The sequence below is a fragment of the Pseudochaenichthys georgianus genome, chromosome 13 (genome assembly GCF_902827115.2).
Source record: "Pseudochaenichthys georgianus chromosome 13, fPseGeo1.2, whole genome shotgun sequence".
Classification (NCBI taxonomy): Eukaryota; Metazoa; Chordata; class Actinopteri; order Perciformes; family Channichthyidae; genus Pseudochaenichthys; species Pseudochaenichthys georgianus.
Window position 1 is genome coordinate 17,844,549 of NC_047515.1, and position 5,677 is coordinate 17,850,225.

A 5,677-nucleotide genomic window follows, 5' to 3' on the forward strand; every position below is an offset into this window, starting at 1 on the left:
CTCACAAACTCCTCCACACTCTCCATCATGACAATGAGTGCACGCTCACGCTACTACACAGTCACGCTACCGCGGCCCGTCCCTCTAACTGCCTCACAAAAACTAGCTAAACTCCCCGCTAGTCTTCAGGTGCTAGTCATGGCGGGTACTTACGCACTAAATACTGTAAGTTCGGCTAAGCGACCGAAAAAAACGGCAACCCCACCCGCAGCGTGCTCCCGAGCTAATAGCTCTGACCACTTTCACACACTAATAGCCCCCCTACAACCTCCAAGGGAGACCGTACTGAAACCTAACGGGGACAATACCAACGGTACGTGACTGCCGTGAATAAAATAATCCGTGTGCCACCCTTACTGTCGTTCACAACGAAACACTTACCCTCGTCAGGCTACTCCCAAACAATCAGCTGCACTCAGTGACAACAGCTGCGCGCAATCCGTCCCCACAACGGACATCCAACACCAAACGCTCTCAGGTCCAAAGCAACGAGCCCCCATATGTTACAACCCGGCTCGTGGGCTGTAACATAAAGCAGGGAGGCGAGACGAGAGGTAAGAATATATAGTTTATTTGTTTAAACACAACAACTAAATGGACACCAGCAACAAGTCCCTAAAGCTGGCGCAGAGAGAGACGCAACCGGCATGAGAAAAACTCGTAAAAAAACGGTCAAAGTACTGGCAGCAGCGGCTGCCAAACAAAAACCCTTAAATTAAAGTAAAATACTTTAACTGAAATAAAGTGAATAAGCCATTAATTTACGGGAATTGTCCTTAAAGATTTTACAGGAAAACACTGTAATTTTACAGATTTTATCCTCTTTTTTTAGTCAATAACCTTTAATAAAAGTACAGCACTAATATTTTAACGTGCAAACACTGTAATTTTACAGATTTATCTGCTCTTTTTACAGTCAATAACCTTTAATAAAAGTACAGCAATAAAACTTCTACGGGCAAAAAACCAGTAAAAAAAAACGGTCAAATGACTGGCAGCAGCGGCTGCCAAACAAAAACCATAAAATTAAAGTAAAAATACTTTAACTGAAATAAATTGCAAAAGCAATTAGTATACAGAAATTGTCCTTAAAGATTTTAGAGGAAACTTTCCTCTCTTTTCAAAATCCATTGTCTTAAAATGTTACATTAAAATACCTTAAATAAAGTTCTGATGAGAAAAACAGTTTTTTACATTAGATTTGTATGATCAAACACTAAAATAAATACAGAACCTAAAGTTCTAACGGGAGAATACTGTTATTTTACAGCTTTTTTCTAACATTTTTTTTCCAATCAAACAGGTTCAACAAAATGACATCACAAAATGTTCTGTAGGAAACAATTACTCTGAAAACTTACAATATAAAAATATTTGTAGAATTATAGTACAACTAATGAATACAGCATTTAATATTTAAACATCATACTTATAAACAGTAGAAACTAAAAGTAAGTTGAATTTTTTAAGATTACTTTGAAACATTGAAGAAACATTCTCAACTGAAAATAACAGAATTTGCAAAATGGCGACATATGTTCACATTGTCAATGTGAAGGAGCAGTGTGCAGGATTTAGTACGTCTAACAATGGGGATGTAGGTTCCAACCAATGGAGAACTTGTTCACTCACCCTCCTATCCCAAGTTTGTAGGATAATGAATATTGGCTGCAAAAAATTTGAGGCCCAATCATGTTTCCTCTGTCCATTCTGCGCTACTGTAGACGTGGCAGTGCAACCTAGAGGACAAAAAGATCAGAATCAGAAACAGGTTTATTGCCAGATAGGTTTACACGTACGAGGAATTTGACTAGGTGTCATACATACAAATAAAAAAATTTAAAAAGTACACAGATAGCAAACTATATTAAGAACACTGTAATAAAAATATACAGGGATGCAAACTCATCAGGTATGAAAAAGGTGACAAGGATCCGATCCCCCGACCCCACAGCATATCGGCTTTAAAATGACGAATAACAGGATGTTAGCCGTCAGAACAACTAAAGCAGCAGTTAATAACAGAAACGTTAAAGAGTCACATCTAATAGAAATATATAAGCATTTATTTTAATTGTGTAGCAGTCAGTTTATCATTTTGGCAGCACTGTTGAGCATTTTGAAAATGTATTTCCATGCCTCTGTTCAAGGCTTAGTCTGGCTTATCTGTATAGCCAGTGGTGTAAAGGAACTAAATCATCAACTCAACAAGTACTATACTTGGGTACAATTTTGAGATACTTCAATGTTTTGCTACTTTGTTCTTCTTCTCCTCTACAGTTCAGAGGTACATGGTGTACTTTTCCTCCACTACATGTATTTAATCCCTTTAGTTACTCTACAGATGTGGATGAATGATGTGAAATATAATCAAGTGTTAAATCAGACTTTAGTTCCACCTGGAGTAAATTCACAAGCTACCCTGCAGTATACAAAGTAATTCAAACTAGCTGCACCTTTACCAGCTTTGAGAACACTTTCATGATCAATCATTATAAAACATATCAGATATATTATTCTGAAATGGATCAATCTGCACAGTGACTACTTTTACTGTCGCTACTTTCACTATATTTTGATGATAATACTTTTCTACTTTTAATTGAGGAACATTTTGAATGCAGGACTTTTACTGTAACCGAGTATTCCTACACTCTGGTACTTCTACTTTTACTCAAGTACAAGATCGGAGTACTTCTACTTTTACTCAAGTACAAGACCTGAGTACTTCTACTTTTACTCAAGTACAAGATCTGAGTACTTCTACTTTTACTCTAGTACAAGATCTGAGTGCTTCTATTAGTACAATATCTATACTTATACCACCTCTGTTTATAGCATATGAAAAAAACAAAGCCTAAAGCTAACGTTAGCAGATAGTGACAATGTATGCTAGTTAGCTAGCTCAACGATTCATTAAATAATATTGCAACAGAAAAACTTCTCAGTGCACATCACGCTCTGCCGCTCTGACAGGGAGCTCTGCTCTGAACACCTGAACGGCCCGTTCTAACAGCTGTTCACCAGCGGTCCAGTCTGTGCCACAGTGACTCCGGACCACACAGTTAATATTAACGAACGCACCCGTAGGTAATGTAGCTGCTGAAGCTAGACCCTCATCGCGGAGCAGCAGAGCCTTCTTATACATCCATGAGCAGAGCCGACAGGCAGGAAGACTCGAGCACACAGCTCGCGCTTCATTATAATATATAAAAAAAGAACACCATGCGTGTATGATGGCACATAACAGCTCGCGGCCGCAGATTACTCCGGGTCCCAGACCCCCCCCATACCCCAAAAATATTTTTATTGCAGATCTACATGAATCACACAAACAACCTATTTTGGATTCAAAACGGCGAATTTCGCCGAAAGGTGACAAGTTTGCACCCCTGAATATAGTAAGATAGAAATAAAATAAAGCAGTAATTTACATCGAAATAGAATGCAATAAATTATAGAATATAAAATATGTGCAGTAAGCAATATTTAAACACATTATTTACCATCCTGTAGGGGGGGCGGGCCTTGTTGAGGTGGCGAGAGGTTTTGGTCCTGATAGAGAGAGGTTTTGGTCCTGATGGAGCGCAGCCTCCTGCCAGAGGGTTGTGTTGAAGGCGGAGCTGAAGTCCACAAACAGGATCCTGGCGTAGGTTCCTGCTGTGTCCAGGACTCCAGGTGCTGGAGGAGGAAGTGAAGTGATAACTATTAGTAAACCATAATGATGGATGTTATTATCAGCAGCTGCCAATAGATCCCCTAAATCAGTGACCACCAACTGGCGGCCCGCGGGCCACATCTGGCCCGCCAGACATTCTCATCCGGCCCGCACGACGGGGGTGACTGTGGCGTTGGCGGAGTGGTTACTGCGTTCGCCCCCCACCCATTTCTTTGTTTACAACGTCTCGTGAGTAAGGTGCAGTACCGGAGTCCAACAGAGAGGCAGCAGCTGCGGGACAGGAGACTGCATACTGCGAAACCTTCCCTCCCCTGAAGAAGAAGTGATCCTTCGTTGTGAAGAGTCTGGTTAATGCGCTCCGCACCACAGCAGTAGCCCCGCTGCGACAGAGTCCAACTGAGAGGCTGGAGCTGCGGGACAGTAGCCTAGAAGCAGGGTTGGGTTGTAACGGAATACATAACAGCGTTACGTAATCAGAATACAAAAATCAAGTGTATTCAGCTGGCGTTACATTTGAAAAACGAGTAATCTGATTACAGTTACTTTCGTAAACCTGAAGTGAATACATTTTGGAATATTTATTGGAATTATTGGTGGAAAGGTTTCCTCACAAAATGTAATATTCATTACCGGCAGAACTGTGTGCACACTGCACAGCGCTGCAGCTTGTCTGTGAGCGAGAGAGAGATGCAGCGTGTCTGTGAGGCCCCGCCCCCGCACGCAGATGAGAGAGAGAGATCTCTTTTAAAATATATTGAAAGTTAGAAACGGAGATGGTTGGATAAAATGTGCAAGATAACGTTTATGTATCATTTCTTTATTGTCGAAATGATGACATTTCATAACGGGATGAAATCAAAATGAATGGCCTGCTGCTGCTGAATGCATGGGGCAAGTGACTGGAAAAAGTTTTAAAAGTTATTACATCGTTTCAGATAATAAATAATAATGACAATTCATTCTATTTAGGGGCGCCTTTCAAAGCACACCTTACAATTCATAACATATTCCAAGGAAAGGTTTTAAGACAGTACAAAGAATGCAGTCCGGGTGATGTTTTTTATGTGGGGTGCAGATGAGAGAGCTGTCCAGAATGACACCAAGATGTTGTGTTTGACTTCTTGATAAGCCATGAAAACAGTAAAATAAGTATCTCCTGTTCACCAAAACATACCCATCTGTTATGGAAAAATAAAGTATTCCAAAAGTAATCTGAATACTATTTATAAAATTCTGGGCTATATAAAAATCGCTGGCCCGCGATAGTGTCTATTGGTTACATTTCGGCCCTTGGACAAATGTAGTTGGTGATCCCTGCCCTAAATCTTGTATGATGGACCTTTGAACGCACGCACGCATTATTGTGGTAACAATCAAACGCACCCTCCCAGGCACTGCGTGTTAGCGAAGTACAACTGGGATTTCGAAGAGGAAGATATGATATTTTTAAATACTTTACTAAACCACATTCAATATTATGTTAGACACAAGTTAGTTAGTTATTACTCACATATCAAAGTCTTTTCATCTGCAAGATGGAAGAATAGCTGGGTGCTGCCTGGAGAGACTGATGAGAGGGACACAGGCTGGCTTCAGCAGCTTTCCACACAAAGCCATCACATCTTCTCTTCCATAGTCCTCACTGTCCACTGGTGCTCTGTCAAAAGAGTGAACATCACAGCTGTCATGTTAACCCTTTGTTACACAACATACAACCAACATGTGTAAAATGTGACCCGAATTAGTTTTAATTGTAAATATCTTTGCAATAAATTACTTTAACCATTCAGGATTCCAGGTATTCCTCAACTAACCTGTTTTGGATCAACACCAATTCTACATTTTTATTTTTCCCTTTCTTACTTTTTGAATAAAAATCATGTTTGTATCACTACACTTCTAAGGCACAACATGGGTCAAACATTACCCGTATTCTTTTGCTATGTTATTTCATGCATGGCTGAGTGTTTCTTTACTATACATTTTCAAAAATAATTA